The sequence below is a fragment of the Euprymna scolopes genome, chromosome 24 (genome assembly GCF_053919585.1).
Source record: "Euprymna scolopes isolate OS-2025 chromosome 24, ASM5391958v1, whole genome shotgun sequence".
Lineage (NCBI taxonomy): Eukaryota > Metazoa > Mollusca > Cephalopoda > Sepiida > Sepiolidae > Euprymna > Euprymna scolopes.
Genome location: NC_136505.1, coordinates 61,079,832 through 61,106,469, shown reverse-complemented (window position 1 = coordinate 61,106,469; position 26,638 = coordinate 61,079,832).

The following is a 26,638-nucleotide window of genomic DNA, read 5'->3' as shown; positions in this document are numbered from 1 at the left end:
TGTTACAGAGTTTTAGCTTTGTACGACAGCTAAGTCTCTCTCTCGGTTCAAAATTTTGAGATTCAGCAACAAGCAAGAGCAAGATAGCCAGCAACAAGTTAAACTAGGTACTGGTCTCCCGCTTTATGGTCTTTTTAAATCAGAGATTTGCTTCTCCTAGAAAGGTTGCCTCCACCACGGCTTACAGGAACCCTACATACATACATACATTTAAACAGACATGTGATATTTATATTATAGATTATTAAAGAAAGTTTGTGTTATGTACTTTCATATGAATAATTCAATTGTATTCCTTATTTAACTGACAGTTTCCCTTAAATATATTTATTTATATTTTACTATGAAATTAATGACATTATTACTCACGATATCATGCTTCCAAAATTTGAACATTGAAAAATATTCTTCATGTGTACACACGTTTAGAAGATTTATTGAGAAGCTTAATCCAAATATGTGCGTGTAAGTGAAGGATTATCTTAAACCCATCAATTATCTTTCAATATAACTACGCCAAATTATAAAAATTAAACAGACAAATTTCACATGGAAAGAATGCATTTTCATTGACACAGGTTTAACCATATTTTGTTATGCTCTAGTATAGCTGATGCATAATAGAGACGCTACTTCAATGGCGGTTGAGTTAGCTAGTGGGGATTTTGACAAGGGTCACATTTAGTGCATGTTATAATAACTGAAATCTGCAAACAGAATCGTTTCCAGCTACGGATTCCGTAAAATTAAGGCAAGAGTAACTGCTAAAATCATAGTCAAAATAGTTTAATAATGAAGAATGTCGTCACATTTGTCGAGCTGGGAGAAACAGAAGTTTTTAAATCAATCTATCGTGGAAGCCGTGCAAATGAGCCAACATAAATTATGTAGAAAACGTTGGTAATCGCTTATCGAAAAAAATTGCCTGATATTGCTGTTTGAATGTCACTAATTTCAGTTTGGTTAGAGAGTCAAGTTGAAAGACGTAAATAATTAGCTAAGATAGTATTAGTCCCTGTCTCCTGAATCAATTCTTTTTTAATTCAGACCTTGAAGAACACTCTCAGCAAACGTCTCCTGTTGTCTTATTTTTTAACGATAAGAAGTTTATTTTAATGGCAACCATTAGACACTAGAATGACCATAGAAAACGACGGAAAGCCCGTAAAAGACCATCACGTATGAACAGCCCACGTATGTATACAGACATTTTGTTAAAGACATTTGTTATTGAAAATAAGATTTGGAGAAGGGACTAAGAAGAAAAAACAATGAAACGATATGTGTGTGTGTGTGCATGAGTAAACATTATGGATGGGATATCGATCAAAATGTCCACAATGTTTTGATGTTTTCTTTGGTTTCCTAATTATGATTTCATCTCGGAAACTTGTATATCAAAAAAATGCAATATAACGCCCATAGTTCATCGTATAGAACGCAATTTAAGGCTAACTAATTTTTGGTAAGGGATACCGCCGATGGCATTTACAATAATTGAATGCGCACTTTGTTATCTAAAGAATGAAATCTTTAACTGCTCGACACTTTGCGACGTGCTAAGGCTTTTGTACTTTATCATCTACACGAGGTCGCGTTCCGTTTATAGGCAATCGGCGAATGGAATGAAAACGAAATGTTCATCTAAGTTGCCAAAAACCGAACAATACCGGAGGCATTTCACCCTCATTTCAATCATTGAAACTGTAAAGAACCTTTGATGCTGGCAATGTTTCATTAAATTTCTTTACACAACCAAGAGACGGGCTACAATTACAGCCATTTTGTAAACAGGGACACAATTCGTTGCAATGAGTCTCGGGTCACAGATACAGAAACTTACATTTACAAACACATCCAAAGAATAAAAGAAATAATATTAACAGGATGCGTCCATTCAATCTGCGAGGTTGTCGATGAAAATTCTATTAAAAAATCTATACTTAAAAGACGGATTAATGAAATGCCATTTAAAACTTATGTGTGACAGACTATCCGACGAATTTACTATAAAATAATTAGTATGACCAGACCTCAGCCGAATAAGTGCGAAGAGAACTGGGATCTTGGGGAGACTTAGTGCCACTCAAATCCCCGCAAAGATCAATAGCCGCTGCCAACGAGATATCAATGGCAAGCAGCTGTTGCCATAATGCAAATTTTTTCATCGAAATCGGAAATTGGAAAAATCGGAACCTTTTGGAGTATCGGAATCGGTATCGGTAAGAGAAAATGTGCATGTTTTCCGATGCAAAAAAAAAGAAAAAAATATTTAAATTGTTGTTTTTTTCATTCGATGTTGTTTAAAACAAAATCTTTCACTGCTGGTGGTAATAATAAAATAATAAATATTTACTAATTTTAAACTACCAGTAAAACTAAAATCTATAGATCATATCCCCTCCCAGGGTGTTCCTAGGTTTGAGAAAGTATATGCACATTTAACGTGTGCTTTTACGGTGATCGGAGAAAAAATGAAAACATTTACAGTTAAATATTAAGAGATCTTTGAAGAATCGGAATCGGTGATTGTACGGAATCGGTAATTGTATCGGAATCGGAAAAATATTGGAACGCCCCGTCTTACTATACAATAATAGTACGGCTGACTACAATGATTGTCACTTTACTATACGACGTGTACAGAATAACTGGTTGGACTTTATGATGTTGGACTTATGTTGTTGGACTTATGTTGGACTTATGAAGCTTTATCACGGTAAAAAAGGTAGTTTAATAAAAAAAGGTTCTTGAAACATTACAAACCTTTCTAATTATAAGATTATCTTAAAAAATTTTTTTTTAACTTACAATATTATTAGTAATTTATATTAATTTTATGTGTTCTTATCTTGGTTACAATATTTTCAAAATTACGACCATTATATTCTTCGGCTTTCTTCTTGTACGTAATAATAATAATAATAATAATAATAATAATAATAATAATAATAACAATTACTCCCATTACCACATCACCGCCCCCCCCAAAAAAAAAGAACGTGACCAAATAACCAAATAGAGACAAGGAAAGACCGATGAACTGACCAGACCTCAGCCTAATAAGTGCAAAGAGAACTGGGACGTTGGAGAGGCATAGTGCTACTCAAATCCCAGTAAAGACTATTAGCTGCTGCCAATGAGAAATCAATGGCAAACAGATGTTGCGATAATGAATGTTAGCGAAAGAGGTGAAGAATACTGGAAACCTGGGGAGACCTGTTATCACTCAGCTTCCAGTGAACACCAAAAGCTGTTTTCAGGGAAAGATCTCTGAAGACCTGTGTGAAAGCTCCTTGTAAGCCAATAATAATAATAATAATAATAATAATAATAATAATAATAATGATTTAATCAAAGGAATGGCTGAGAGAATACCAGGCATAACAATAATTAAAGCGATTGAAATATTAAGGAAAGCCATTGAATGCGGAAACCAATGCAGCTTAGCTACAGGCGAAAACCGGATATATAGAAATTGTTTTTAGAGTACGTGAAAAAAGAAAAAAAGAAAAAAAAGTCAATTGCAATAAGAGAAATTCTCCTAAAAGTTTTAAGGTTCGATCCTTAGTGTGGCCGACCGAAAAATTCAATTACAGATTTCTTAAAAGATTCAGAAACACCATGAATAAATATTTGACCAATTATAGCATAAAATAAACGGACTATCATAAATAACTATTTGAAAACGTGAAGAATAACTACAAACTAAACACTATGAATAAAATATTTGAACACTTTAAACATAAATATAAACCAAGCACTATGAATAAAATATTCGAGCACGATGAATTAATATTTGAACACTTGAAACAAAAATATAAACTAAACACCATAAATAAATATTTAAACACTTTAGACATAATATAAACTAAACACGATGAATTAATCTTTAAACACTTGAAACATAAATAGAAACTGGTTGATTGCTTTTGGTTGCTTTTGTTTTACGGCGTATCAACCCTTTTCAGGTTATTTAATGCCGAATCCAAAGATTTTGAAGAAAAATTTTTAATAGAATATATTTGTTGTTTTCAAGTCAGTTTCTATTTAACCCATAGTTGGAACCCTAACAGGTACTATCACTCCGGGTCAGAGTGGACCTGGGAGCAATGGTAATTAAAGGGTGGCTCCACGCTCCCCAAAGCCCACAAGCTGGGGCCTCACCACTGGATATAGTTTAAGGTCATATCCAGGACCCCCATTGAGGGACTTTTACCCTCTGCAGGGGGGCAGTCGGCGTATTCTAATGCCCCACCGACAGGGCCGTAAATAGAAACTGGATGCCAGGAATAAATATCTGACGATATAAAGTACTTGCGGCATGAAATCTATTGCCAGGATCATTGAATCCGAATAAGGCTGATATACCATAAAACAAAACAACTAAACCAAACACTATGCATGAATATAAACAACGTTAAGCATAAAGCCTTTGTTCCAAAGTTACCGAATGCAGCATGAAATAACGGAAGGCTTGATATGCTATAAAACAAAACAGTCAAATCAAGATAATGTGAAGTAGTAGTTGTTTCTACCAGGTTTACTAAACTATTAACTCGTTTTCTTTATATGTCTATTATGCTGACAAGTATACATTTCCACACACACACACACACACACACACACACACACACACACACACACACACACACATACAAACTTTCCCAAAACACTTGAATATTTTTAGAAAGTTGTATTTAATCTAATAAACAGGGTGATAAAGTTCATTACAAACATAATTTTCTTTTCGTTTCGCATTTTTGTTTGTTTTTGTTTGTTTTCTTTTTGTTTTTGCTCAAATTCTTTTTTGAAATTTGATAAATATTTAATGTTTCATTTCGAAAGAACGAATTTGTGGCAATCGTTTCTACTCGAAAGAATCTCCTGTTAAATTTTTGGAGATAACTTTTCTGAAGGTGTTTGGGAATTTCAAAACAAACATTTTATCCATTCTAAAATTGAACGTCGCCCGCCATCCCAAATTGTTTATTCGTTTCAATGTTTTTTTTTTCCTGGACGCATTAATGATTTATGAAGGGTTTTATGAGCAGATTTTCAAAAATCAATAAACTGAAACTTCTTTATGTGTTTGAATGCAAAATAACATGAAGGAATGAGTTAGCTTGGATATTCAAATGCGATGTCAAATTTAAGCGTGATAGATCAACGATCATGTTATTTCAAACTTATTTCTGTTAATGCAAATCGCTTCAGATAAGGAATGATGCCAGTTCATGGAAGGAGCTAAAAGAACAAAACAAAATTATATCAAAAACTATCCTAGAATAAATCCTAGATCGATAGATTCCAACCACGAAACATCAATCCTTACCCCTTTATCAGAAACATCACCAATAGAATGTGCGAACTAAAGGATAAAAAAAGTGAAGCGAGAGTTTCTAAGCTGTCTAAATTAAACCAAAGATCGACTTTCTTTATATTTCTAAGCTAAAAAATATCGTTGCATTTCAAATATAAGTTTGACAATAAAAAACTTTTAATTGAAATTTATGTCTGATCTATATATTAATAAAGTAGCCGCAGAAACTCCCCCCCTTAAACATATTGTAGGTTTGCAACAACAGATACCACATACAAATTCAATACAGCTAGGCTAATAATCACTATCTTATGTAGATTTCGATCACCTTAGCAGACACATTCAATCGTGATAATAAAGTAGCACATTACATCCTATGATCAACACTGTGACAATTTTTCCCTCTAAATACTTAGCTTAGACATACCACAGCAACTAGTCGACGAAAAGAGTTAGCCTACACGTTCCACGGATTTTACACTTACATCGGCCGTAACTGGCTCATACATACACCGATATATCATTATCTTTCTATTAGGAGGACCAAAACTAATAAAGTCTTCCTCGAGAAAGTCCGCTGCCTCTAATTGATTTCCCGCTAATTCTCTTATTCCGGAATTAGATCATTCTAAACAAACATTTCATGGCTGAAATTCAGTTAATAGACACGTATTTTCAATATATAACCTTTTTAGTTACTAATGACTACTTAGCTTTTCTGTTAAAAGTAAAACATACACAAATAGACATTTACTATTAGATACAATAAATATATTTTAGATTCTTTTTCTTTCTACTTTTGTAATCGTCGCCGTTTCTCTATTCATTCTGATCGCCTACAAATGGAGGATGATGTTTACACACACACACACGTGTATATATATATATATATATATATATATATATATATATGCATAGATCATCGTATAACGATTAGATCACTCTCTGACTGACGTAAATGAACATTTAAAAATTAAAATGTTTAAATTCAACGCTATTTCACGTTAATGGTAGCCGAATGATACGGTCTCCGCTAATCGAGCCAGAGATGTCTCGTGGTGCGGGGTTCGAATCGTTTGGCTGGTGTTAATCGTGACACTCTGCACTGAAGAATCCCGAAAGGATGAAACACTAGTGTCTGTAAGTATTTAATTATTATAGCAAAAAAATAATTATATATATATATATATATATGCGCGCGGTTTGATTAATAATGTTCACTTTTTTACTTATTTTTTTACTTATTGATTCATATATTTACACATTCAATTTTTCTTCTTTACACATTCATTATATTCTTTTAAAACTTAGGGATTTACTGAAGTGCACTGAAATAATAATATCATTTTTTTAGAGATCTATTACAAACCTCGGGAGGGGATAGATTTTCGCAACTATTGCATACTTTCACCCGACAAATTAATAACAGGCGGAAAAGAAAGTGGAGGTGTGTCTAAGGGTGTTGGTTGAATAAAATAAAATAGGGAAAATATCGACCTTCCGTGTAGAAAACTGTCTAGTTGAGGGTGAAAGAATTAATGTTTTGGCCAAATTTTCGATATTTGTCGTTGGAAAAGTCGAGCATCAAAATGATACTGATCTTGGTAAAATCTGTCGCCTCTGTCAAAAGTTTTTGGGCGACATACAAACATACATGCATACATACATTTAAACAGACAGGTAAGATTCATATTATAGACTAGCGGGGGTACTCGGCGTTGATCGGGTGTTTGGAGGTGTGTGTGATCTTAAATAAAAAAGAAACAGGGGGGCTAAAAGTTGGTAGGATCTCACCCGAAGCCCTGAGGCGAAGTTGGAAAATAATATGTAAAAAAAACATGAACCGTTCGGCCAGCCAGAATGAGTTACTGAAAGATGTTTGAATTTATTTAAGTAAGAACAAAATTGACAGGTGCCCACACGGAAGTCGTAGAGCGTGACGACGACGACGACGACGACGACGAGGACGACGACGAGGACGACGACGACGACGACGACGACGACGACGACGACGACGACGACGACATAAGCTATAGCTATAAGGTCAATGACCAGGTTTGTTTGTTATAAGCGAAGTATAAAAAGAAAACATGAAAACGAACGTTAAAACTTAAGCGGGGGGTAATCAAAACATCGAAAAAAATACACCAAAAAAAAAAAACTAACGTAAGGCAAACGAACGATGTTAAATGTAAAAATCGAAAAACCAAAAAAAAAAAAAGACAAATGAAGAGTTAAAACAAAAAAAAAAACACGTGAAAAATGGCTTAAATAAGCCTGTTTCGATATTAAAATTTAAAAAATCGGTGGGTACCCAGGTGTTTTTCGGTGTGTGGTCGGGGGTGGGGTGGATAAGCGAAGTAAAAAAAAAACAAAAAAAAAAACAGAAAAACGAACGTTACGTGAAAAATGGCTTAAATAACACTGGTTCAATATTTAAATTTAAAAAATCGAAAAAAAAGACATCTCACACCACGATTCGAGCCCAAAACGTTTAGATAATGAACCAATGCGCTAACCAACTGAGCTAATTTAGTAAATTCTTAAACTATTTAAAGTAAATCACGTCATGACGCCATCTGACGCATGCGTAGAACCGGTCGTCGTCACGAGGGGACGGTTTTTGTTGACCCCCCCCCCCTGTCGAAAATTTTCAATTTCGGGGTGACAAAATGAACATTTTGGGCTGATTTTCGATATTGTTCGGGCAAAGGATGGGGCTTCAATATGACACCGAGTTTGTGAATTTTCGTCGTGTCTGTCGAAAGTTTTTAGCGGACACACAAACACACATACAAACATACATGCATACATACACACATTTTCACTTTTATATATATATAGAAGATGTAATAAGTAACAAAAAAACAAAACAAACAGAATCTACAATGGAAAGCGGTGCATAGCTAGAGATATCTACATATAAATTGTTATAATTTGATCCCGTCTACCACTACCTATGTGTGATCTAAAGAAGTACCTTCTAACGATTCTGTAGGAGAAATGGCGAAGAAATAAGAAATATGAAATTGAATAATCTATTTGAATTATGGAAAGAATTTTCAGACAATTCTAGAATTCTTCTGTTTTTTTTTTCAAGCAAACAAGACAAATTCAAGTTCGCAAAGTGAAGTTACGTAGGTATATATTTTGTGACAGTATGTTTTGTGTCTCCGATTCTGTAATAATTCACGACGGCTTGATAATTATCATTGTAGCCTTTCTAGGAACGGAAATAATACGGGCGTATGAGTCTGTGCAGACGTAAATATGTTACGGATCTCTCTAGTTTTAACAGAAAAACACAAATGCATGCAAGCACATAAACACACGAATAGAGCGACGCATGCAAACATATATATGTACATAGACATATTGACACGGTACATAATCCCGAACACCCAGATGTACGTAGACCCATGGACAAAAACACGAACATATCTATCTATATCTATATCTATATATATATATATATATATATATATATATATATATATATATATATATATATATATAAAAGGTAACGTGTCTATGTGTCTGTGCGTCTGTGTACATTTTCCAACGCAATTTTCATGAGATTTGGGGAAGTCTTTGTAATCTGTTTTCGGCCAGAAATTTTGCTGTTAAGGGGTCAAAGTGTAACAATTTGAGCTTTCAGTACTCTACCAAACTTCTCCGCCAATTTTGGAACTAAACACTTGAAATTTTAGATATTGGTTCCTTGGACATGGATCTAACTTAATAACTTGATTTCTGCCCAAACCAATACATGTTAAGGAGTCATAATAGGGGTAAAATTAAAACAAATTTAACCTCTCTGGTCTCTACTAATTTCTGGTCTAAACATTTGAAATTTTACATAAAGGGTATTCAGAGATAGGGCAAGCTTTTTAATCAGTTTAGGTAGAAAATTTTTATTTAGCAATATATAAATGCATGTATATATGTTTGAATGTCTACCTAAAACTTTCGACAGAGGGGACAGATTTTACCAAGATCAATATCGTTTTGAAGTTCGACCTTTCAGGCGAAAAATATCGAAAAATTGACTAATATTAATTAATATTAATATCTTCACCTTCAACTGGGCACTTTTCTACAGGGTGAGGTAAATTTTTTCGCCGATATTTTCGAAAGTCATCCTCTCGTTTCTATTGTCTAGCCTTAATTAATACATATGCCACTTCTAGTTACGTAACAACAAAGACGTTAGGTTTTTCCCAGTTCTTTTCCTCCTTTGCAGTACGGGTTCGAGCCTGCCTTCCTACTACCACTTTTTTTTTTTTTTGCTGAACACACTCGAAAACCCGGGCAGCGCCGGGCTTAAATGCTAGTATCTATAAAAGTGAAAGTGTGTGTGTGTGTGCGCTCGCGCGTGTACGTGCGTGTGCGTGCGTGTGTGTCTGTCTGTTTGTGTACATTTCCCTAAACAATAACTATTTTCAGTCTACAGACTCGAAATTTGATATACAGGGTATTGAGATTTGGGAAAAACTTGCAATTGGTTTTCAGCCAGAAAAATTGGCTGTTAAGAGGTCAACTTTCAATTATTTGACCTTTGAAAACTCTACCAAACTCCTCTGCCAATTTTGGGTCTAAACACTTGAAATTTTAGATATAGGTTCCTTGGACATGGATCTAACTTAATAACTTGATTTGAGCCCAAAACAATAAATGTTAAGCAGTACTAATAGGAGTCAAAGTTGAAAAAATGACCTCTGCGGTCTCTACCATATTACTCAGACAATTTCTTGTTAAAACATTTGAAATTTTACATTAAGGATATTCAGAGATAGGGCAAGCTTTTTAATCGGTTAGGGTCGAAAATTTGAGCTACCAATATATGTATGTTTGCATGTCTGCCTAAAACATTCGACAGAGGCGACGGATTTTCTCAAGATCATTATCGTTTTGAAGCTCGACCCTTCAGACAACAAATACCGAAAAATGGGCTAAAAACATCTATTTCTTCACCCTCAACTGGGCACTTTTCTACAGGGTGGGGTCGCCTTTTCGCCGATATTTTCGAAAGTCATCCCCTCTTTTCGATTGTCTAGCCTTTATATAAACCCACGTCACTTCCAGTTTTGCGGTAGTCGTAACAGCAAAGACGTCACGTTTTCTTCCCGTTCTTTTCCTCCTTGGCGGTACGGGTTCGAGCCTGCTTGCCTTCCTACTACCACTTTTGTTTTTTGTTCAACACACACCTCCAAACACACAGGCAACGCAGGGCACCCATGCTAGTATATCTATAAAAGTGAACTTGTCTCTGTGTGTGTGTATGTGTGTGTACATTCCCTACTAAACTACTCTGTGCATTTTCAATTTACAGAATCAGCATTTGACATAAGGGGTATTGTGTTTTGGGAAAATCTTTTCAATCGGGTTTCAGTCAGAAATTTTGCTGTCAAGGGGTCAAAATTCAACGATTTGAAAACTCTACCAAACTCCTCTGCAAAGTATGGCTCTAAACACGTGAAATTTTTAATTTAGGTTACTTGGAAATGGATCAAACTTTTTAATTTGATTTGAGGCCCAAACAATAAATGTTAAGAGGTCAAAATTTGAGTTAAAGGTTAAAAATAAACCTCAGCGGTCTCTACCAAATTACTCAGCCAATTATTGGTATAAACATAATAAATTTTACATAAAGTGTATTCAGACATGAGGGCAAGCTTTTTATTCAGTTTTTGAAATTCTGGCTGCCAAGGGATCAAAATTCCAAAGATTTTACCTTTGTCATCTCTAGCAAATTTTGGCCTTTGCAGACTCTTCCAAACTCCTCCGCCAATTTTGGGTCTAAACACTTTATACTTTAGATATAGGTTACCTGCACATCACACACATTTGTTAATTAGATTTGATCTCAAAACAATAAATATAAAGGGTAAAAAAAAATTATGATTAAATTAAAAAAAAATACTTCTGCGGTCTCTACTATATATATATATATATATATATATATATATATATATATATATATATAATTAACAGTACATCGGGCCAGAGCTAGTATAGAATAAAAACAATATAATATACGGTGGGAAGGAACATATTCTTATACATTCGAGATTACAGTCTCTAAATTTGTAGTCAAAACGAAGCGGGTGATTCCTCTAATGTTTGTCTAGCCTGGCTTGGGAGGGTATTGACTGACTTAGCAGATATCACTTCTTTCGCCAGCTGGTTCCACACGTTCACCACACATTAGGAGAAGTGTGTTCGAACAGAGCCAGCTGCCCCCTTTCGATGTCACTGTTTATCCAAAAACACAAGGAATGCCCACGGATTCCACAATCTTCTTTTTTTTTTTTCAAAAGAAAGCATCTTTAGACAGCCCATGTTTTATACCCCCAAGCAGATATTTGAAGACTTGGATGGCATCTTCTCATTCGACGAAACACTAGAGTTGGAAAATCGAGTTGCTTCACTCTCTCCCCGTAGGACACATCATGGGGCTCTGGGAATAATCTCGTAGTCCTACTCTGCACCGCCTCTATGGTTCCAATGTCACGCATATATCGCGGTTGCCATACTTCTGTTGATACATATATAAATAGGCGTATAGCTACACATTTACAGAGAAACGCATGCAAACGTACGCACATGTGTAGACATGCGGATAAAGAGAGACATATATTCGCACATATGTATGTACTCACATATGAATGAAAAACTATTTTGCTACTTTTCACATTGCTAAACCATGACCCTTCATTAACGCTGATCTTTACCCCAAATCAAAAATAAATATTTAATTTTAATAAGTGTGATTATTCTATCGCCGCAGAAACTATACCGACCTTCATAAAATCTACCTATCAGCTCTGTGCAAAACATTTTGCCCGTTTAAAGGGCATTTAAAACTATTGTAATTTATATTGTGTATATTGTTTTTACTTAAAATGTTACAATGATTAATATTTAACTTTTGTTCCCAGATTATTAAAGCATCACTCACAGATGTTTTTTTAGATGTTTTATTGTATCACGAGAACTGCCATAAGCTACAGGGGTACTATGTAGGGAGTTGGGCAGCAAGATGTCGGTTCACGTTACACTTGAACTTATTTTATTTTACTAATGAATAATAACGTGATGCACCATCAAAGCTTTGCTTAATTTTCTAATAGAAGCTATCTAATAAGCATTCGTTTATATATCAATACCTGTAAATATTTTACTGGCGATTATTTTACGAAAGAGATTAATAATAAAGCGAATTGATATTATTATTATTAAGAATTAATATTATTAAAAATTAAGTTGGTAATAAGATATTTTTAATAAATCGAATAATTAGTATTATTAATAAGTAATTCAATTAATAATAATAATAGGAGATTGATAATAAAACGATTAAAAATTAGTTTACTATTGAGTTGATGAAAGATAAACCCACTTAGATTTTTGTCGTTTAAAATGTTTGCTTCTTTTAAGCAAATATGATTTTGAAGTTATTAAAAAAGTTTAAATTAATTCTTTTATTAATTTTCTTTACGTTTCTGGATTTCTACAAAAATCATATAAGTAGATGGAGTAGAATAAAAAGTGGGTCTTCATAAGGTGTCGAAACAGTTAAAAAGGAATTATAATACAACAGAAGAAAATATAACAAACGAATCTATTGAAGCATAAGAATATTAGACGAATTAAATTGCAGATGCTTGAAACAATATGATTTTTAATAAAAAAATTGAAAGACGAATTAAATTAAAAGGAAAACAGAAAGAAGTGTGACACATTTTTACATATTTTTATATTTAGAAAATAATAATCTGGAGGGATCTAGTTAAAAACACGTAAAGCATGCATGGTCCCCCGTGAATGCACAGTGCACGAGGCATAAAAAAATTACTAGGTTCAGCATTTGCCCCCCCCCCCCTCAATTTAGCCACAAAAGTCCCCAGGGGACGTCAAATCCTGGTGAAAATGCACAAACGGTGCAATTTTAGGCCTTAACATACGTACATTTGAGTTCTACACAATGCAAAAACAAACAAAAAAAGAAATGACCAAGTCCATCATTACCCCTTCATTTGGTCCAAAGCCTTAACATATTTAAATTTGAGTTCAGCACACTGCAAAACCGCTAAATAGATATACACAGAAAAATTTTGGACAAATATGGTAAAATAGTCCCAAAAATTGAGTGTTTTTATTAGTCCTAAAAGAACCCCTGGAGCACACCCAATCGTTATCGCGAAGTATAGACAAACAAAGATAATAAAAATACTCCATTTTTGGAACCATTTTACCATATTTTTTCTAAATGTTCTGTGTATGTCTATTTGCAGTTTCCCATGGTGCTGACCTCAAATTTAAATATGGTGAAACCTTGGGGACTTTTGGGTCTAAATGGGGGATGCAAATGATGGACTTAGTCATTTCTTTTTTTGCATTATGCAGAACTCATATTTACATATGTTAAGGCATAAAACTAAACCGTTTTCTCATTTGCACCAGGATAAGACGTCCCCTAGGGGCATTTGGGGCTAAATGGGGAGGGGGAAAATGACGAATCTAGTCATTTTTATGCTTTCTTCATTGCGTACTCATTGTCGACCATGCATGCCTCACTTATTAGTTCATCAAGTTGTTTCATGTCTTGTGTGGAGCAGTTTCTTTTTTTTAAATATGACAACTTCCATATCAAATAAGCAAAGCGTGAAAACACTTCCAACAAATTGTTATTTTTCATAACTATTTTTATTTATCACATCTGAACATTTGTTATCTAGCGATTTGGCCACAATGACATTTTCGATTCATACAAATCACCTTTCTAAATACATTCGTCTTAGTAATATTTTGTTCAACGCAGACATTTATCTATCCCGTAGATTGTACGGGGTGGGGAATCGTTCCAAAAATAAAACCTAATATATTTCTAACTCAAAAAGTTAGATAACTACGAAGAGGGGCGTAGTACGATTGAACCGACCGACTTTTCGTGCTCCTAAATTTATTTTTCTACATAGTCACCACCATTCTCATTGCACTTTTAAAAGCGAATCACAATAGCTGTGCATGGACCTCCTATTTTTAAACTTAAAAAAGTTGAAGAGCTACGAAGATGGCAGTAGTATCATTAAGAAGAAAAGTGCTTTTGGGCTCCAGAATTTAAATTTCTACATAGTTACCACCATTCTCAATGCCTTTTTATTGCCAAGAAATCAATGACAGATCTCTGCTTCTGACGCACGTCTATGGCAATAGGCGCTTTCTTAAACTCTCACACCGCCAATATCTGCAACAGATAGATGGAACTATCAGGTTACTAATGCATAAGTTCAATTATAATAATGCAGTTTGCAATCAACTTTGATTCATCTGAGTGGAATAAAAAGAGAAGGAATTATTTTTGAACAGCCCTCGTATAACAGTGTATGTATACCTGCTCAAGCAGGCGTAAGTTGATAAATTGGTAATGATCGAAATTTGATAATTGTCACACCGGTTAAAATATTTCCCATTCAATCGACTAGAAACATTTCTGTTGCAATAAACGATACAGGTTAAGCAAATTATCAGGTGGTTATAATATAGAGCTGGACGTTTCAATAATTTATTTATTGCGGACTATTATCCTCATCTTTTTTGAGTTTTTGTTTCACGACGTTTCGGCCAACTATTCCTCTGGCCTTTGTCAGGTGCTAACCGCGACGGGATACGAACTCCGTATCTCCTAACTGCATCCACAGCAATTACTGCCTTCCATAGTTTTCATCTCACCACGTTTCAATCCTACCCAAAGCCGGCTAGAGGCTTGCTTGGCCAAAACGTGGTGAGACGACAGCAACTATGGAAGACAGCAATTCCTGAGAATGCAGTTAGGAGATTCGAAGTTCTTATTCCGTCGCGGTTACCTCCTGGCGAAGGCCAGAGGAATAGTTGGTCGAAACGTCGTGAAACAACAATTAAAAAAAGATGACAATAGTCCGCAATAAATAATTAATAAATAATACTTATCTAAGTAATCGATTCCAATTAAATAATATATATGATATTTTAATTCATGCATATTGTGTATGTCTTATTAGAGGATCAATATTGTATTGAATATTACATATTTATTAGATTATGAATATTCTATTGAATATTATATATTACGAGAAATGATCTGCCCGATGGACTTATTCGCAGAAAAAAAAATAGTAATGATAATGTCGTTCATCAAATTCCGCCTGTGTTTTGTGTTCAATAAAACATCAGCTTATATTTGTGCTTGACCACCTTACAATAGTCTTTCTTCTCTTATAGATAAAAAGAATTTTTACAGGAGGACATTTTACGTTACACCGGCTAAGGTGACACAAAGCTTTCATACGAAAACGAATAAAAAAAAACGAAAATGATTTCCTTATCTAAAACTTAACCGCGACAGACATGGCCGGAACCGATGGACAGAAGCTTACATCACATGCTTGGACGAATGTAACATTAAAAAATAGATAGAACCAAAGACAGATAAGCTGCAGACAAAGTGTATTTAACTTCAGTGAAGGTACGTTCCTGCCTGATTTTACACCTCACAAACTTTGCAAACCATTTATCTCAGCTGATATGCCATTAGGCGAGAACCTGGCTCAAATTTAATCAAACGGGTGGCAGCGTTTCTTAATAACAGTTTTCTTGGTGAAAATGTTACTTTCTTATCGGCCATTTTCATTAGTAGTAAGAAAGACATATTGTTATTTGACGCAATCAGTTGCTCAAGTGAATCGTGTGACCCCATTGATGGTTGGACTCCTATATATTTGAAAGTCTATCTCTACGTTAATCATATGGTTTTAAACACCCACTCTATCATATTTTTACACGTGACATACAGCTCTATATGTTCAAAGGCCGATCCGAAAGCAGAAATGTATTTGCTGCTGCACCGAGATGAAGGGAAGGACGCTTCTCCATTGCCAAGATTACTCCATCTATACGTGATCCTACTAATATTATTACGTTAGTGCAGAAATAACGCTGTTTTTTGACGTTCAACTTCAAAGAATCATAGCTTCTTTTTATAAAAAACAATTACAAATCAAAATAAAACCAATTAGAATGGACACATTTTTGCCAACGAGACATAGGTTTATTTATTCCATTAGTATAGAAATGCGGAGTTGTGAAAGCGATAAAGTCATTGAAGGCCGATTCGACATCTTCTCGCCTTTTGAAATATTTTTCGCGTAGGAAGTTGTCGAGATGCTAGAAAAAGTGATAATCGATGGGCGAGAAGTCCGGTGAATATGGTGGATGAGAAAGAGTCTCGTAGGAGAATTAGTTCAGTTTCTGCATAATCAGTTGAGAAACATGTGTGTTAGCGTTATCATGCATCAGAATTGTTCTCTTAATATTGACCAATCTCTGGCACATACGGTGGAGCTTCTGGCGAATTTCGTCAATTTGTCAGCAGTATTTCGCCGTAACCGTTTCGCCCGGATTCGAGAAGCTGTGATGGACTAGACCGTCTGCAGATTAACAAAATAATCATCATAACCTTTTATTGATGCAATTTCACATTCGGGAAGTGCTATTGAGCATTTCCGGCACCAACCACTGTGCCGAACGTTGCCGGTTGTCGAAGAGGATCTACTTCTCATCATACGTCACAATCCACTCGAAAAATGGGTCGTTTTTGCGCAGAAGGATCGTACAAGACAACTTAAAACGACGATTTTTTTTTATTATGGTTCATTTCATACGGCCCCCATTTATCGAACTTTTTGACTCTGCTTTAAATGGCGAATGACCGTTGAGTGGTCGACCTCTAGTTTAACAGCAACTTTTCGTGTGATTTTGCGAGGATCGGTTCAAATTAAGGCTTTCAAATGTTCGTCATCAACCGACGTCAGGCGGCCGTTACCGTCTATATCTTCGAGGTTCTCGTCACCGTTTCAGAATTCTTGAACCATAGTTGTGCCACACGTTCGTTAGTAGTTCCTAAGCCAAACGCAACATTGATATCACGAGTTATTTCGGCAGTTTTCAGCCTAGTTTGATATGGAACAAGAAAATCGTACGGATTTGAATTTTTTCAATGCTGTCTAAAAGCCCGCAAAACCAAATGAAGAGGTTGAGGACGGTAACGAAGAACACGATTCGTTAGAGCGAAAAACGCGTTTACAAAATGATAAATAACATAACTATATATATCTATGAATTTATTTAGAAATCATATATAAAATTAACATATGTGAAACCATATTTTTTTTTGCATCAACTTTATATGTCTGCCATAATGGTAAAAATGTTGCTAATGGGCCGGGGGACAGGGGTTCAAATCTCGGTTTAGTCCTATAAAACACTTAATATATTGTACTTCATGCCCTCTTGCTAAATACTTAATTACTATAGCGATACAAGTGCTATTTGAAACTGAAAAGTGAATACTATTTTGAATTATATGTCTAAACGCGATATCCATCTCTGTAACTTTTAACGCCGATATTTATCACGTTATTATTAGGGATTGATGTGACACAAGGTAAGATAACTTAAGGAAAACCAAACTCACCCACAAGGGGAATTTTGCACTGGAACAAATATGCTCTAGTAAAGAAGAGTCCCTCTTTTCTGACTGAGTACAAAAATGATTATTTGAAAAATTTATTTGCAAAAAATATTTTCAATACAAATTGCGAATCGTAGGTCCAGCGTTTATCGCCCGTCTATTCTATTATAATCTAGATTCCTTTGGAATCTGTTCTTTTTTTTTACAAACAGCTCACCACATATCAAGGCCCACTCGAGGATAAAGGTTAATGTTTGTACGGTAGTCATTGCAGCAATAACGTAGTAATCGGTTGTGGGGGAAATTTGATATAATTAAATTATTTACGGGGGCAGTTCAATAAGAATTTGTTTGCATTAACTTTTCACAGCAAAAGTTAAAGTCAACATTATCATTAACATCAGCAGCATCAACACAAATCTGATTAAAAAAATAAATCGCTTTAATACAATATTACCGATAATAATAATTAATATCAAGAATGAATATTGCGTATATGGAAAAAGAAAAGAATTTGCAATATAAAGTGTTTCGAACAGACCATCATTTATTAGACACGGTTTAAAAATACGCACATAAAGCATAGTCTTGCTTTGGTTTTGGATGTTTCCCTTCAGTATGTACAGTGTATTCAGAAAAAAAATTGATTGTATTCGTGAATCAATTGGATATCGTGTTCTGATAGAGATATAGTTCAGATATATAACGAAAAAAGTCGCAGCGCATTTATATATATATATATATATATATATATATATATATATATATATACAGGGTGTCCACAAAGTCTCGCTACATTATGTAGTCAGACATTATGGAAGTCTCGCTACATAATGTAGCCAGACTTTGTGAACACCCTGTATATATATATATATATATATATATATATATATATATATATATATATATATATATATATGAGCAAACAGTTTAAAAAAGAGTTAAAAAACATATTAAAACAACACTTTAAAAAAGAGTTAAAAACATATTTAATCTGAAAAGGAAACACTAGATAAATGGATAGTCCTTAATCCGCGGAGTTTCGAAGAAATACTTTCCTTCTCATCAGAGGGTAGGAATTAGCAAAATGCGGGATCAGATTTTGCATGCAAATGTATTTGAAGAAACAACAAGTAAGTCAAAGATCTTACTTGAAAACAAAAAAAAGTGAAGCAGAGGGAATATGGCGAAGAAAAAGGTGATTACACATGAATGGATAGTCTGGTGGAAGATAAAAAAATCCAGTGACGGTAAAATCGAAATGTAAAACTTCAAGAAAGTTAAAAGAATTTATTTTATATATATATATATATATATATATATATATATATATATATATATATATATATAGTGTATCACAAGAGATCTATGGTAATCTATTGAATATGTTGACGTGTCTTTAGCAAACTGTTTGAGGGCGTTTTGTGTATTGCCTTCAGAAGAGACCTTCCTCCTGGGGTGACAGCCATGCACACTAATTTGAGGAGTACAAAGATAAGTGTGACATGCCTACTTTTGTGATACTCTGTACATATATATATATATATATATATATATATATATATATATATACATATATATATAAACTTTGTGTGTGTGTGTGTGTGTGTGAGTTCATTTCTTATAGATTTCAAAACGGTAAGGCCGATGTCAATTAAAGTTTACATAAAAGTACTTTACGTGCCTGCTGGTGTTCTTAGATACGTTTTCTATCGGAATGTCTAAGATAAATATTTGTAATCGATAATCCAAAAAATCCAATGAAAGAAAAACAGGCGAGTTTGACCATAGTTTATATCTTACACAGCCTTACATCACAATTGCATCTGAGACGTTTTATTATTAGACAAGCTGAAACGCTCGACACGTAAAATCAACAGTATGTTCTTTGATATAACAAAGGCGCATTCGAAATGAATGTTTCCGTTTAAATAACAATTGCACCATGGTTCTTGACTTTTTTAAATTTTAAACTTAAATTCAAGCAATTATCACCATGCAACGAGTAAGGCAAGACATAAAAAATCAATTATAAGTTCTTTGATATAACAAAAACGCGTCTAAATTATTGCTTAGAGTACAATTGAAAGATGCTTCTTGACTTTTGCATTTTAAACTTTAATTAAAACCTTTATATAGAACCATAAATTTATAAAAACAACAGTAGGTTTTCTACTGTATTGTTAACTAAGTTACTGCGCGAGGTATGTGAGCTTCCTTCCGGTGCATCGCGATTGGTCCCCAAGTGGAGCATTAAATTTGAATAAAAATAGGCGATGTCACAAATTTTGATTACAATAACAATATAGGGATGTTAAAGAGTCGCTGATCAACATTTAATCATGTGCAACGTCGTACCCCCTTTCTAAAACACACACACAAACACACATCTATATATGTATTAATATCCTGGAGTTTGGAAATACTTTCATATTACAGCTTGTACAATGCTGTAGCATTAACGTCCATGTGAATTTTGTATCAATATTCATAAGGTACTTTCAATTATATTTAAATATTTGATGGGACCCCACAGAGATTGTTACTCTCTCTATATATAATCTATTATGATGTATTTTAAAATACTTTTTAATATACAGTCATGGTACAAAATCATAAGACCACTTAAGAAAGTAAGCGTTTACGCATATTGTCGAATTTTTAATCAAACAAATGGTTGAAACCATTTGCCAAAAAGGAAAATATGATGGAAAAAAATGAAATCTGCTTCATTCTAAACCTTAATCCTGATGTAATAATTAAAAAACAACCCCAAACATTTTCAACTGGTCAAAATGATAAGACCACTGATAATTTATCTAACTAAAGGCAATTATAAATTACTAAAAAGGGTCTCAGTATTTAGTATAGCCTCCATTATTACGAATTACTTCAAAAATTCTCTTCGGCATGCTTGCGACTAAGTTTTTTATCAGTTGCGAAGGAATTTTATCCCATGTACGGAAAACTGAATCAGAAAGTTCCTTTATCGAATTATACTGGGTTCCATCCTTGAACACTTCTTTTGCCATCCATCTCCAAAGATTTTCAATGGGATTGAGGTCCAGAGAACATGCTGGATGATCTAACAATTCTATATTATTTGAAGAAAAGTATTCTCGTGCTTATCGAGAAGTGTGTATCGCAGCGTTGTCTTGCTGGAAAATCCAATTTCTTCTACACAGACGTGGACCTTCAGTCCTGATAGAAGCATTTTCAAGCATTTAAATGTACTTCAATGATGTTTGCCTGCCTTTCACTACTTGCAACTTTAGGATTCCAGCTGATGAGAAAGCACCTCAGATCATTAAAGACCCTCCACCACTATGCCGAGTTGAAAAAGTCCCTTTGGGCAAGTTTTTATCATGCCAATAGTGTTGAAATCCATCTGGACCATCTAAATTAAACCTTTTCTCATCGGAGAAAATTACATTTTCCCACTTCTCTTAATCCCAACTCTGGTATTTGGCGACATATTTAAGTCGGTTAGTTTTGTGCTGTTTGTGGGAACATGATGAGAATTAGCAGCCAACCGGATGTTAACGCATCCGCCAGGAGAGACAAAATAAGAAATCGTCTTTTGCACATGGCACCACGCATCGCTTCCGCTTGGGAAGAAAAAAATAAGATAACCACGATAATTATCGACAAATGGCAGAGCTCCGCGCCTAAAATAAACCCCTCAAATATCACAGTCGCTGGGAGCCGGTTTGCCACTATAAAATGAGGGGAACAAAAAGAGAAAGGAGGAGATTCGCCCTGCTGCGTCAGTGAATGCACGGACAGATTCTCCCACCCGACCTAAAGAGATGAAGAAGAAAAAGAAATAAGGCACCAGTGAACTGAAGCCGACTACGCTCTCATATTATGGGCCAAACGCCTTCAAATCTAAACAATGCCTAATTCACACAGATCAAAGAAAAGAGGAGGAGAAAGAAGACGAAGACGCCGGGCTGCTAGTGCTGATGAAAGGAGTCACTTGCTTTTCAGTTACAAGCAAGGACACGCATCACCGACAGCAGGATGACCAGCCTACCCTAACCCTCTCCGTCGTCCAAAAGATAAGTTACATTTTACGAACATTCATTCCTTGTCAATTCATACATACCTACAAACATTTTACGAACATTCATTTCTTGTCAATTCATACATACCTACAAACATTTTACGAACATTCATTCCTTGTCAATTCATACATACCTACAAACATTTTACGAACATCCATTCCTTGTCAATTCATACATACCTACAAACATATTACGAACATTAATCTTCTTTGTTAAATCACATTCCATCCTACGAACACTTTGCCTCTCCTAATACAAATTGTTGGTAGTAAATAAAGCCGGTTCTCAACCGTCAATATTCGTCTCTTTAATTATATGGAGTCAGAATCTACACACTTCCAACGTTATTCATTTCATGTATTCTTGGTTGTGGCCTCCATGGCATCTTTCCCTCCCCTAAATCCATTTTTTATAAAAACTGAGGCCAATATGTTCAAGAAAACGTGGTTTCTGCAGTCGCTTTAAATGATTGAAACCCTTCATTTTCAGATGCCTTCTGATGATTTTAGGACTACATTCTGCTGCTCTTTGGCTTTTCAATCGAGTTGAGCTCATACTGGAGTTTTTTTTAAATTTCTTCTGATACGGCGATCCAGTGATGGGGTTATTTTTGTTTGGTCAACCTGGACTCTTTTTGTGCCCATATTGATCTGGATTTCTTAAAAAATTTGTGATGGCCGTTTTACTACGATTCACTTCGTTTGCAATGAATCTATGGGAGAGTCCACCCCTATTAAGCTCAAAGATCCTTCCTCTCTCAAACTCTGATAATGGTTTCCCTTGTGCCATTTATAATTTAGTAAGATGTTTTTTTTTTATCCACCAACAAGTTGCTTTTAGTAACATAGAAAGCTTTTCGTATTTATTTCTTCCAAACTAGCTGATTTTATTAAAGTGGTCTTATTATTTTGACCAGGTGAAAATGTTTGTTTTTAAAAAATAATTATTAGATCAGAGTTAAGGTTTCGAATGAAGCAGATTTTATTTTTTCCATCATATTTTCCCTTTTGGCAATGGTTTCAACCATTTGTTTGATTAAAAATTCGATAATATGCGTAAACGCTTACTTTCTTTAGTGGTCTTATGATTTTGACCAGGACTGTAGCTGTTTAAAATATATTAGTCTATCAGTAACTTATTCAATAATCTTATAAAGTTTACTGAATAATTCATTTATAAAATACATTTTATTAAATACAAAATTTTCAGAAAAATATCTTTCTTGTAGAAATAATCCAATGGATTTCCCTTATCGCGTGTTATGGGTTGCTTCATATGTGTACATTTGAACATTAAAACGCTTCATTTGTATCTTTTTTCGTTGCCTTGGATCTTACGATTTTGCCCTTCTTTCTCTTTATTGAACCTACATCATAGTATATGCTTTCGTAGTCTTGGCGTCTTTTAGTCTTTTTCATTAAAGAATTTTTGTTTTACAATCTATCTGCTAACTAACAAACTTTATGGCTGCCAATAAATATTATTCGGCTTAAAATATTTTCTATGATGATATGAGTCATTTGCTAAAAAATAATCAAGGAATTAATGAAAACATTTTACATATTTGTAATCCTTGTCGAAATATATATTTATTGTAAATTTTTATTTACTGAATTTAATTATTTTATTTTCCCCTTTTTATTGAGCACTCTTAATTTAGCCTTTGTTTTTTTGGAGGGGTCACGCATATACACGACGGCCATTCTTAAAGTAAACCCCTATTTCTTTCTAAACTCAAAAAGTTGAAGAGCTACGAAGACAAGAGTGGAACCATTAAAACGATACATCTTTTGTGTTCCAGAATCTATGTCACCACATTCTTAATGCACCTTTGCCGGCGATGGGATTGTGGCAGTGCATGTACCTCTTTGTTATATGAATGTCCGTTCCAAAAGTAAAGCTATTTCTTTTAATCAAGAAGTCTGAGTGCTACTAAGACGGGAATGGTACCATAAAAACGAGCGACTTCTTGTGTTCCAGAACTTAGTCATCATCGTTCTCAATGCACTTTTACTTGAATTCAATGACATGTCCATAGTTATGAAAGACGTTTATGACAGGACTTGAGTCCTAAAGCATACATTCATTTAACAAAGATGAAACTGTCAGATCACGATGCATTAGTTCAGTTACGATAACGATCCATTCGGGCGGATAAAATTAAAGTAGACATTATATTTGAACGATCTTCATATATATAGGATAGTCATAATATCAAAAAACTACTCAATTCTAAAAAGTTATCACTAGTTCCTTTTATATTAATCCTTCTAGAGGGAGCATGTCTATGTGTTAGTTTGTATGTATGATTATATTCTATGCAAGTGAAAAGAATCACATCTAAGTATCGATAAACTTCAAAGGAGAAAGCACATAAGTTACGCCTCAGTAAATTCCTTAGAATTAATTAAGCGTTAAACCTAACAGAATCGCCGCGTCTTATCACCAGTCTAATCCGAACAAGTGGCAAACAACGTTCACCGAAACATTCGTTTTCTACTTAATTTTTTTCACGTTGTTATTCTTTTTTTCGTTGGTGTTTATTCCATTAATAAACATACAAACACACACACACACAAACACACACGCACCCATACACACACACAAAAAAGGTAATATCGATATATTCTTAGCAGACATTAGCCATTGCGTCTTATCGCAAAGATGAAATTGCATTGATTTTCTAACTTTAGGCGACATAAGCAAAACAATCATTTGCATTCGTGTCGACCTTCTCAAGCTAAAATATATCGGATCTATTACCGCATATATAACAAATGTAATGATCCATAAGTGTTTGTGGCATTTATATAACAAACGTTCAACAAAACAACATTAATTGGTAAGTGACAAAGCAGAACGTATTTTGAAACAGACTAACATTGTTTTTAAATATATAATTCTTCACTGACAAGAGTTTCGTCGTCTAGGACTCATCCGAGTGGTTGAATCAAGCGATATTCGAAATCAGGACCACATGGAAAGAAGCCTAAACTTCTACCCCTGAGTTTTCTCGCACGACTGCTCGTATATATTGCGATTTAGGTAGATGTTATTTATTTTTTAAAGTTTTTTTGCGATACGTTTTTAATGAATTACATATATATATACATATATATATATATATATTTAATTATATATATATATAATTATATATATATATATATCTGTAGAAGTTCAATTCAGTCTTGAGAGAAAATTGATGCCACGCCCGCAGGTGCAGATGCACGTAATGTAAGCGTTGAACAAACCCAACCATACATTTTGAAAAATAGCACTGCTCGAGTTCAGGACGAATGGAAACAATGCTGAGATAAGCGGAGAACACATATAGCGCCTGGAATTCTCAAATGGTCACCTATTTTTGTTCTGACCAGGTTTGTTTATATATATATATATATATATATATATATATAAACCTGGTCAGTACTATATATATATATATATATATATATATATATATATATATAGTACTGATCAGGCTTATATATACATATATATATATATATATATATATATAGGCTTATATATATATATATATATACATATATATATATATAGGCTTATATATATACATATATGTATATATATATATATCATTTGTCACCACTGGCGACAGTACGATCTGGCTATGAAAAAGTGAACCATTTGAAGTGTCAAATTGAACTAAGCAAGGATGTGTCCTTGCTCCGATCCTATTTGCTCTTTTCTTTTCAGTGATGCTTGAGACAGCTTTCAGGAACACCTCAGGAGGCATAGGAGTTGAGTATCGATCAAGTGGAGGATTATTTAACCAGCAACGGTTCAAGGCCAAAACCAAGACTTCTGTGCAGACTGTTCTTGACCTCCTTTATGCTGATGACTGTGCTCTTGTCACCCATAGTCTTGATGACATGCAGAACATCCTCAACAGCTTTTCTGGTGCATGTAAGGCTTTCGGTCATACAATTAGCATAAAAAAGACTGAACTTATTCACCAGCCAAAACCAAACACTACGTCCTCTTCAAAACCAGTGGTATATGTTGATGGTAAAGCTTTGAAAACAGTATCTTCTTTTACATACCTCGGCTCTATTGTGTCTGATGATACTAAATTTGAAAAAGACATCCAATATAGAATTAATAAAGCTAATGAGGCATTTGGTAGGTTGCGACACAGACTCTGGAACAGCCACGATGTGTCTCTAAAAGTAAAGGTCGCAGTCTACAAATCTGTTATTCTGCCTACTCTTCTGTATGGTGCCGAAACGTGGACCTTGTACCGCAAGCATATAAACCAGCTTGACTCCTTCCATATGAGATGTCTGCGTTTTATCTGCAATATTGGATGGCAGGATTGTGTTCCGAATAGTGAATTACTGGAGAGATGTGAAATCACTGGTATTGAATCATTTTTGATGAGGATACAAATGCGGTGGTCAGGTCATCTTGTAAGAATGGATGATTCAAGAGTTCCTAAGAAACTTTTTTATGGGCAACTGACAAATTCTGTCCGTCCAATAGGGCGTCCCCTGCTTCGTTACAAAGATAAACTAAAAGACAACCTGAAACATTGTGGAATTTCTCTGAATTCCTGGGAGAGTGCAGCAGAGGATCGCAGAAAATGGAGGAAGACGTGTTTCCTGGGGACCAAAGAATTTAAACATAACCGCTTTGTCATAGGGACACCCTTCGTGCAAATATGAAGGCAAAACACAAGAAACATCAACCTAAAAATGAATATGTATACCATTGTGG